Source organism: Hipposideros armiger, unplaced genomic scaffold, assembly GCF_001890085.2.
Source record: "Hipposideros armiger isolate ML-2016 unplaced genomic scaffold, ASM189008v1 scaffold_167, whole genome shotgun sequence".
Taxonomy (NCBI): Eukaryota; Metazoa; Chordata; class Mammalia; order Chiroptera; family Hipposideridae; genus Hipposideros; species Hipposideros armiger.
The window spans coordinates 2,979,913-2,991,034 of record NW_017731517.1 but is presented as its reverse complement, the minus strand read 5'-3'; positions in this window follow the sequence as shown (position 1 = coordinate 2,991,034).

Genomic DNA, 11,122 nt, shown 5'->3' with positions numbered 1-11,122 from the left:
TTTTCTTCTAGGAGTTTTATGATTTCAGGTCTTACATTTAAGTCTTTAATCCATTTTGAATTTGTTCTCGTATATGGTGTAAGTAGGTGGTCCATTTTCATTTTTATGCACGTGTCAGTACAATTTTCCTAGCACTATTTATTAAATAGACTATCTTTACTCCAATGTAAATTCTTGCTTCCATTGTCACAGATTAAATGACCATATATGGATGGGTTTATTTCTGGGCTCTCTATTCTGTTCCATTGGATTTTCTGTCTGCTTTTATTCCAGTACCATACTGTTTTGATTACTATAGCCTTGTAGTATGATTTGATGTCAGGTAGCATGATATCTCCCACTTTGTTCTTATTTCTCAAGATTGCAGTGGCTATTCAGGGTCTTTTATGGTTCCTTATAAATTTTAGGATTATATGTTCTATTTCTGAGAAAAATGTCCTTGGTAGTTTGATAGGAATTGCATTGAATCTATATATCACCTTAGGTAGTATTGACATTTTTACTATATTAATTCTTTCTATCCATGAAGTATTTCCATTTATTTTTATCTTCTTTGTCGTCTCTCTTCAGTGTCTTATAATCTTTTGAGTACAGGTCTTTTACTTCTTTGTTAAATTTATTCCTAGATATTTTATTGTTTTTGAAGCAATTGTAAAAGGGATTGATTTCCTGATTTTTTTTCTTCTGATAGTTTATCATTGGTGTATACAAATGCAACTGATTTCTGAATATTAATTTTGTATCCTGTTACCTTATTAAATTCATTTGTTAAATTCATTTATCAGTTCTAGCAGTTTTTTGGTGGTCTTTGGGATTCTCTCTATATAGTATTATGTCATCTGCATATAATGAGAATTTTACATCCTCCTTTCCAATTTGGATGCCTTTTATTTCATTTTCTTGTCTGATTGCTGTGGCTAGAACTTCCAGAACTATGTTGAATAGAAGTAGTGAAAGTGGGCAGCCTTGTCTTCTTCCTGATCTTAAGGGGAAAGATTTTAGCCTTTCCCCACTGAGGATGATGTTTGCTGTGGGCTTATTAAATATCGCCTTTATTATGTTGAAATATGATCCGTCTATTCCCACTTTGCTCAGTTTTTATCATAAATGGCTGCTGGATTTTGTCAAATGGTTTTTCTGCATCTGTTCATATGATCATGTGGTTTTTATTTTTCACTTTGTTAATGTGGTGTATTACATTAATTGATTTGTGGATATTGAACCAACATTGCATACCAGGAATGAATCGCACTTGATCGTGGTATATGATCTTTTTAATGTGATGATGAATTCGGTTTGCTAGTATTTTGTTGAGGATTTTTGCATCTATGTTCATTAGGGATATTGGCCTGTAGTTTTCTTTCTTTGTAATATCTTTGTTTGATTTTAGGATCAGAGTAATAGTGGCCTCATAAAATGTGTTTGGGAGCCTTCCCTCCTTCTGCATTTTTTGGAATAGTTTGAGGAGAACAGGTATTAATTCTTTCTTGAATGTTTTGTAAAATTCACCTGTGAAGCCATCTGGCCCAGGACTTTTGTTTGTTGGAAGCTTGTTGATTACTGATTCAATTTCTTTGGTAGTAATCAGTCTGTTCAGAGTTTCTGTTTCTTCTTGGTTCAGACTTGGTATATTGTATGCTTCTAGAAATTTATCCATTTCTTCCAGATTGTCGAATTTGTTGGCATATAGTTGCTCGTAGTATTTTCTTACGATTTTCTGTATTTCTGTAGTATCTGTTGTCACTTCTCCTCTTTCACTTCTGATTTTATTAATTGGGTTGTCTCTCTCTTTTTCTTGGTGAGTCTGGATGAGTTTGTCGATTTGGTTTATCTTTTCAAAAAACCAGCTCTTGGTTTCATTGATCTTTTTATTGCTTTTTTTGGTCTCTATTTCATTTATTTCTGCTCTGGTCTTTATAGTTCCTTCCTTGTACTCCCTTTGGGCTTGTTTTGCTGTTCTTTTTCGAGTACCATTAGGTGTAAAAATAGTCCATTGATGTGAGATTGTTCTTGTTTCTTTAGATAGGCCTGCATTGCTATGAATTTCCCTCTTAGGACTGCTTTCACTGCATCCCATAGATTTTGAGTTGTGGTGTTTTCATTTTCGTTTGTCTCGATGTATCTTTTGATTTCTCCCTTGATCTCAGTTTTGACCCACTCGCTATTTAGTAGCATATTATTCAACCTCCATGTATTTGTGTGCTTTCTGGATTTCTTCTTTTAATTGATTTCTAGTTTCATAGCCTTGTGGTCAGAGAAGATGCTTGATATGATTTTAATCTTTTTAAATTTATTGAGACTTGTTTTGTGTCCTAACATGTGGACTATCTTGGAAAATGTTCCATGTGCACTTGAGAAGAATGTATATTCTGTTGATTTGGGGTGAAATGCTCTAAAAATATCAATTAAATCCAGCTGGCCTAAAGTGTCATTTAAGGCCACCGTTTCCGTGTTGATTTTCTCTCTGGAGGATCTGTCCATTGGTGACAGCGGGGTGTTGAAGTTCCCTACTACGATAGTGGTACTGTTGATCTCTGTCTTCATGTCTGTCAAAATCTGTTTTATATATTTAGGAGCTCCTATGTTGGGTGCATAGATGTTTACTAGGGTTATGTCCTCTTGTTAAATCGATCCCTTTATTATTATGTAGTGCCCTTCTTTGTCTTTTATTGTAGTCTTCATTTTAGAGTCTGTTTTGTCAGAAATAAGTATTGCCAATCCAGGTTTTTACTCGTTTTCATTTTCGTGAAATATCTTATTCCATCCCTTTACTTTCAGTGTGTGTGTGTGTGTGTGTGTGTGTGTGTGTGTGTGTGTGTGTGTGTGTCTTTTCATCTAAGATGAGTCTCTTGTAAACAGCATATGCATGGGTCCTGTTTTCTTATCCACTCAGCCACTCTATGTCTTTTGATTGGAGCATTTAGCCCATTCACATTTAAAGTGATTATTGATAGGTGCATATTTATTGCCATTTTGTTATTTGTATTTCTGGTATTTCTTGGTTAGCTTGGTTTTCCCTTTCTTCTGTTTAAAAAAGCCCTTTTAACATTTCCTGCACTGCTGGCTTGGTGGTAATGAATTCCTTAGGCTTATTCTTTTCTGAGAAGCTCTTTACCTCTCCTTCAATTTTAAGTGGTAGCCATGCTGGGTAGAGCAATCTTGGTTGTAGGCCTTTATTTTGCGTCACTTTGAATATTTCCTGCCACTCCCTTCTGGCCTGCAGAGTTTGTGTAGAAAAGTCAGCCATTAGTCTTATAGGAGTTCCTTTGTACGTAACCTGCTGTCTTTCTCTTGCTGCTTTTAGGATTCTGTCTTTGTCTTTAACTTTTGCCATTTTAACTATGATGTGTCTTGGTGTGTACCTGTTTGGGTTCAGATTCTTTGGAATTCTCTGCACTTTTTGGGCGTGTATGTTGATTTCCTTCAGCAGGGTAGGGAAGTTTTCAGTCATTATTTCTTCAAATACATTCTCAATTCCTTGCTTGTTCTCTTCTCCTTCTGGTATTCCTATGATGCGAATGTTGCTGCTCTTGATGTTTTCCCACAGCTCTCTCAAACTATTTTCATTGCTTTTTATTCTTTTTTCTTTTTGTTGTTCCAACTGGGTGATTTCTGCTATTTTGTCTTCTAAATCGCTGATCCGATCCTCTGCTTCATCTAGTCTACTGGTGATTCCTTCAGGTGTGTTCTTCATTTCAGTTATTGTATCATTTAGTTCTAACTGGTTGTTTTTTATGATTTCTCTATCCTTCTTTGTGTCCTCACTAAGTTTCTTAAACATTCTTATCATCAGTGTTCTAAACCCTGTCTCTGAAAGCTTGGATATTTCTGTTTCATTTAGTTCCATTTCTAGAGGTTTCTTCTGATCTTTTACTTGGGACCTGTTTCTTTGTTTCTTCATTCTGGCTGTCACTCTGTGATTGCATCGATGTATTAGATAGATCACTTATGCCTCTCAGTCATTGCTGGGTGCTCTTGTAGTATGTGTTCTTTATATTCGGATTGTACAGTCTCTGTATTCTCCTGTCTCAGGTGTTCCAGAGGTGTTGCTATTGAAGTTGCTCTTGAATTGCTTTTGGCTTGTCGGAGAGTGGGACTGACCCTCAGACTGATTAGCTGGAAGAATTAGCTCTATTCACAGGGTATGAGATGTTGTGTGGTGGTTGATCCCCTCAGAGGAGGATTGGCCACTGTGGGTTCTTGTGCCTGTGGAAAATGTCCTTTGAGAGTGCCACTTGTAGGTTCAACCAGGTAGTACTCTGGTTTTGTCTAACACTAGCCTCTGGGTGTATTGGTTCTGGTGTCTCTTGGGCGGGGCTCCCACTCAGCCATTTCAGACCTGCCTGTTCCTGGTCTGTTGCTAGCTGGTAGGTGCCTCAAGGCTGTATGCAGTTGGCTGCTGCCCGTGCTGGACCTGGGGTCATGTGGGGATGGTCTCTGTGTGAACTGAAGCTGGCTGCCTATATTGGTCCTGAGGCAGTTTAGGAAATGGCCCAGGGCCCCCTAAGCCTGTTGCCACCTGTCATATGCCGGTAAGGCCCACCTATTGAAAGAGGCTCTTTAGGGACGTGTGTCTGGCTATTTGACCAGGTGTTGAGGGTGCCTCTGTGATTTGGCACTAGCTGGGCAGGATGGAGTTCAAGTGAGTTATGTGACATGATTGATAGATTTAAAGACATTAATGCAGATTCAGGTCTTACACCAATACCTGGCCTATGACCCCCTTGTATAGCGTCCCAAGGGCACTACAGCCAGCCTGCTCCTCACGCTCACAGATTCACGAAAGCTGCTCCCGAGTGACTGTGGTCCAGTTTTGTGGTACCTGAACACCACGAAGATGACCCCAGGGCTCTGCGGACCACCTTCTGTTGTAAAAACCTTTTCCACAGTCTGTGGGGGTGGGGCCAGTCATCCCAGCACCCCGATTGCCCCTGGCAATGCAGCTGTAGGTAGGCGAGATGGAGTTACAGGTGTGTAAAGGCTATGGTCAGTAGTTTCTACAAATTCAGTGTAGTCTCAGCTCCTGGACCAGTGCTAGGTCCACGTCCACTTCATAAAACAAAAACAAAGCAAGGCAAGCCAACAACACCAAAAAAACAAATACACTCCCACAGAAACTTGATAAGCAATGATCAGACAAGAGAAACAAAAGTATATAAAAGAGACACAAACACAAAAACAGGAGAACAAGACAGAAAAACAGTGACCAAAGCAATATCCAGAAAAACAAGTCTGAGAAACGACAAAAACAAAACAGATAAAAGTAAAGCAGGAGAAGGAACAAAAAGATGAAAGAGAAAGAAAATAAAAATAAAAAATAATAATAAATAAAAAAAGGGGGAAGAAAAAAAAGGCTCTCCACCCGCTTTAATCTGCAGACTACTTCAGCAATAGTCTCTGGGTGACTCAGCACCAGCTGTTGGGGAGAAGGGCTCAACATGTCATGCACTGGCCTCCCTCTCAGGCTTGCAGTGAGCTTCCTACAATTAGCTGCTGTGTGCTCTGGAACCGTGGTCACCACCAAAAATCCTCACAGGTTGTTGCAGGTTGTCTGCTGCTGCAAAAAACCCTCTGTGGCCTGCAGAGGTGGGGTCCAGGCACTGGCCACACAGCTCTAAGTGGGTGGGGCAGGACCCCAAGTCACCGCAGGATGTGGTCAGTGGCCCCCACCAAGTCAGAGCAGCATGCACTCCTGCACCAACAACCAGCCTGCACAAATGTGCCAGGAATGCCCCGGCTGGATCACGCAGGCATACAGCTCATGGCCCTACACTCCCAGGAAAACTCCCAATCTCCGCCTGTCCCAATCAGCTGCTCGCAGATCAGGCTGAGCAGCCCGACAGCCAATCGCCAGCCTGGCAACTCTGCAAGCGCAGTGTGTAGAGCAAGGACCTAAGGTGGCTCGCATACTCCTGCGTCTCAATGAGCAGCCTGTTGGAGCCAGAGCGCGCCTGTCAGGTGTTTCCCTGGCTACACAGCACAAGTAGTACGGAGGGTGGGGATCCAAGGCCGCATGCGCACATGCGCGCCCAAGCACACATGCACTCCTGCGCCAATTCCAGCAGACCAATGCAGTCCCGGACCTGACACTCTGTAGGAGAGCCCAACCCTGAAAAAAATGGTGCTCTCCTGTACACTACTCATGTGCAAACTCTATACCAGAACAATGGTCCCAAAACCTCCAAATCCCGCACCAAATGTGCTCAGTTCAGTCCTTCCCTACAGGCTCCTGGGCCCCACATGTGCAGCTACTCCCTCCACCAGGGACCGGGTGAGTGCTCACCAGCGAGCAAGTCCCTGTGCTGGCCCCACTGGTTCTCCAGCCGCCCTCACCCTCACCGGGTTGAGCAAAGAGAGTCCTCACTAATTTCTGCCAGCTATCATGGAACTCCTCTTCCTGGCAAAGTAACTCTGGGGTGGTGTGCACGGTGTGGGGCCAGAGGGTCTCTCCCCCAACCAGAGAAGCCTCTGCAATGCTGAGGTGTCCCTCACGGGGTTCGCCCTCTCTCATCTCCGCCCCTCCTACCAGACTCAACGTGGCCTCCTCTTTAAGTCCTTCGTTTAGAGGTTCTGTTCATCTAGTGTTGAGGGAACTTCTGAGGTTGAATGTTGTATAAATTATTTGTTATTTTGGTGTGATCCTGGGAGGCAGTTGGCACAGTGTCTGTCTATTCCACTATCTTACTGGAAGTCCCATAAAGTGATTTGGAAATAAGGTTGTTGCAGATGTAATTAGTTAAGATGAGTTGATACCAGATTAGAGTGAACCCTTAGTCCAGTATGACTGGTATCCTTTTAAGAAAAGAGAGATACACAAGAAGAAGGTAGCTATGTGACACTGAAGGCAGAGAGTGATTGGTGTGATGCATCTACAAACCAAGCAATGCTAAGGATGGCCAGCAAACATCAGAGCTAGAAGAGACAAGGAAAGATTCTCCCCAGTGGGTTCCAGAGGGAGCACAGCCCTGCTGACACTTTGGTTTTGGACTTCTAGTTTCCAGAACTGTGAGACAATACATTTTTGTTGTTTTAGGCCACCTATTTTGTGGTACTTTGTTGCAGTATCACTAGGAACCTAATACAGATGTTGATGGAGTGGGAACATAAAGACAAAGCCTCCTTTATCTACCTCTGTAGAAGATAAAATACTGTAGTTTTGTTGATAATCTATTGTACTAGCTCACCCCCCATCCTTACCATCACTCTCACCCTCACTCTTATTAAGCTCATCCCACACAAACCCATTGTATAGAGGTAAGGCTTTGTACCAACCCCTTGGTTGTTTGGGGCTTCTATTTTTGTCTTCACACAAAGAAGCACTGGTCAGTGAACGTAAATATCCAACTATTGAAACTGAGGATCCTTGTGACTTTGATTAAACTTAGTTTTAAATCCTAGCTCTAGAAATCCCCCTCTCTCTATGCCCCTCAGAGACCTAGCCTTTTGCCTGGATAAATAGCAACCCCTGAAGCAGAAGACAGTAGCCTGGACCTGACCAATGGTCAAACGGTCCAGACCTCTGGCAAGCTAAAGATCATACCTTGACCTAAGTTATATTTCAGCTCCTGAGCCCTGGAGTGGAATGACACTCCGCTACTTTCCCATGGGACTGGACAGAAAATTACTGGAAAAGATGTCAGAGCCTCCTCAAGACCTGAAGAAATGATTTATTACCCATACCTCACCTCCAACCAATCAGCTCACGGGATGACCCCAAGCGCCTACCCCAAGGTGTCCTGCGGTGTTGTCCTATATAATCTGTAACATACCCACCATTGGGGAGTAGGGTTTTTAGGGGCATAAGCTCCCTGACTCCAAATTGGCCAATTCAATATTAAACTATTTTTTTCTTTCTACACTGCAAACTCCTGCTCATGCATTTCTTTGAGCCAGTGCACACAAGGCAGGCAAACTCAAGGAAAAACATCAAAGTTCTGGTAACACTTTCATTATATGCCAGTAAATTGTCCTTCCAGCTTTAAACATTATTCTATGGGATTGGTTATGTGTGTCAAACCCATTAGGTTGTTTTGTATCCTGCCAGTCAGGGTCCTGGGAATATTACCTGAGGGCCAGTTCTGGAACAAGGTATTGCTACCTCTGGGGAATGTTGGGGTGACTACTGGCTTTCCCCAGGAAATCCCTGACTTTACAGCAAAGATGAGCCCACTGCCTCCTCTTCTCAAATCTTTCCATAATCTCAAGATTTAGACTGACCCCCAGAGTCACCCAGGTCAACAACCATTGTGATAATCTCAAGATCCATCCATATTGTTGCAAATGGCAGTATTTCATCTTTTTTATGGCTGAGTAGTATTCCATTGTGTATATACATATATCACATCTTCTTGATTCAATCATCTATTGAAAGACACTTTGGTTGTTCCCATGTCTTGGCCACCATAAATAACGATGCAATGAACATAGGGGTACATATATCTTTACAGATAAATGTTTTCAGATTTTTTGGGGTAGACACCCAGGAAAGGGATTGCTTGGTCATATGGAAATTCTATTCTTAATTTTTTGAGGAACCTCCATATTGTTTTCCATAGTGGCTGTACCAATTAACATTCCCATCAACAGTATATGAGGGTTCCTTTTTTCCCCACAGCCTCTTCAACACTTGTTATTATTTATCTTGTTGATGATGGTTTGAGGTGATATCTCATTGTGGTTTTGATTTGCATTTCCCTAATAGTAAGTGAAGTTGAGCATCTTTTCACATAAGTTGGCCATTTGTATGTCTTCTTGTGAGAAGTTTCTGTTCAGGTTCTCTGCTCATTTTTTAATTGGATTTTTTGTTGTTGTTGAGTTGTACAAGTTCTTTATATTGGGTCGTCAGGAAAGTCATGACACATTTTTGCATTGAAAAACATAGAAAAATATGTCATGACTTTCCCAACAACTCAATATATTTTGGATACTAGCCCCTTATCAGAGGCGTTGTTTACAATTATCTTCTCCCATTTGGTTGGTTGCCTCTGTTTTGTTGATCGTTTCTTTTGCTGTGCAGAAGCTTTTTAGCTTGATACAGTCCCATTCATTTATTTTTGCTTTTACTTCCCTTGACTTTGAGGGAAGTAAAGTCAAATTCATAAAAAGCTCTCTAACACCAAGGTCCATAAGTTTAGCACTTATGCTTTCTTCTATGCAATTTATTATTTCAGGCCTTATGTTTAGATCTTTATCCATTTTGACTTAATTTTGGTATATGGTGACAGGTAGTCTAGCTTCATTCTTTTGCACGTGGCTTTCCAATTTTTCCAGCACCATTTTTTGAAGAAGCTTTCTTTTCTCCATTGTATGTTTTTGGCTCCTTTGTCAAAAATTATCTGCCCTTATATATGTAGATTTATTTCTGGGTTTTCAATTCTATTCCATTGGGCTGTGTATCTGTTTTTCTGCCAATACCATGCTGTTTTGATTATTGTCACTTAGTAGTACAAGCTGAAGTCAGGGAATGTGATACCTCCAGCCTTGTTCTTTTTTCTTACAATTACTTTGGCTATTCAAGGAATTTTGTGATTCCATACAAATCTGATGATTTTTTTGTTCTGTTTCTTTAAAAAATGCCATTGGGATTTTTATGATGATTGCATTAAATCTGTATATTACTTTGGGTAATATGGCCATTTTAACTATGTTGATTCTTTCAATCCATGGACATAGAATATCTTTCATTTCTTTGTATCTTCTTCAATTTCTTTTAATAATGTCTTATAATTTTCAGTATATAGGTCCTTCACATCCTTTAAGTTTATTACCAGGTATTTTATTCTTTTAGTTGCAATTGGAAAAGGAATTGTATTTTTCATTTCTTTTTCTGACATTTCATTAATATATAGAAACAATGGATTTTTGTACATTGATTTTGTAACCTACAACTATATTTATTTATTGTTTCTAATAGTTTCTTTGGTGGAGTCTTTAGGGTTTTCTATATAAAGAATCATGTCATCCCCAAAGGCGAAGGTAGTTTTGATGAGGGCTGCCATTCTTGGTTTTAGCCATTGGTCACCTAGGTAATTTGGAAATAATACGATTAAATGTTGACCATAATAACATCTGATTTTATCTGTACATCTGCCACTGTGGTTTCCCAGAAGCTCCCAGCCATGCACAAGAATTTGCAGGTGTGACTTGGTACAACCCCAACCATTTCTTCTGCCTGTTTTCCAATGGGAAGTCCACCCTGCTGAGGAGATAATAGGGGAAAGGATTTAAGGCCCTGGGGAATCCTTGGTTAGGGCTTCTTACTGACAAATCATAACCACCTCCAGCTCCCAACTTAAAAAGAATGATGGTCCGTCAGTTGCTTAAGTATTGAGTTATTAATTAATGAATTCAAAAGGGAAAAAAGAGGCTGTCTCCATCTCTGCTGCTTCCATCTGAAACATGAAAATGACTCAGGCAGGACAGTATAGTTACTGTGTCGGCTCCTGGGTATGTGAGAAAGTTCATGGACACAGCTGGGCATACTCAAATGCCTTCTTGTCAAATAAATAATCCAGGGAAACTGGAGGTGAATTTGTCAGCTTGGTATCAATTAGCAACTTCTCTTTAAAATACAAATTTCTGACTTTGTGTCAGTTAGATTTGTTTCCTTTCACTTCAAGGCTGCAGAGAGTGTTTCCCAACTTCTGATTTCATGAACCTACAGGAATCAGGGACACAGCAGGGAAAAACAACCAAGCTGGATGTACTCATCTAAGACCATTTCACCACCAGGCATTTCTGTCACCCACCAGGTGGTGCTGGGGTTTGCCTGGCCATTCATATCATCCTATTAACCTGTCCAGTAAAGAGCGCCTCTAATTCTTTTACACTTTTTGATTATTAATAACACTTTCCTTTATCTCTAATCCAGTGGTTTTCAACTGAGGGTTACTAGAATCCTCCATTGAGCTTTAAAAATATATAAAAGTCCAAGTCTTAACCCAGACCTTCACAGCCTGAAACTCGCATTAGGGCTGGGTATGCACAGATTTTTTAAAATACCTACTGCAGATTCTGGGGTGATCGCCTCCATAAAAGTTCCTTTCCAAGCCACCTACTTACCTAGTCCCTTCATCACTTATTTCCAATTGGGTCAAACTTAATTCCTCATCCCAAATTCGCC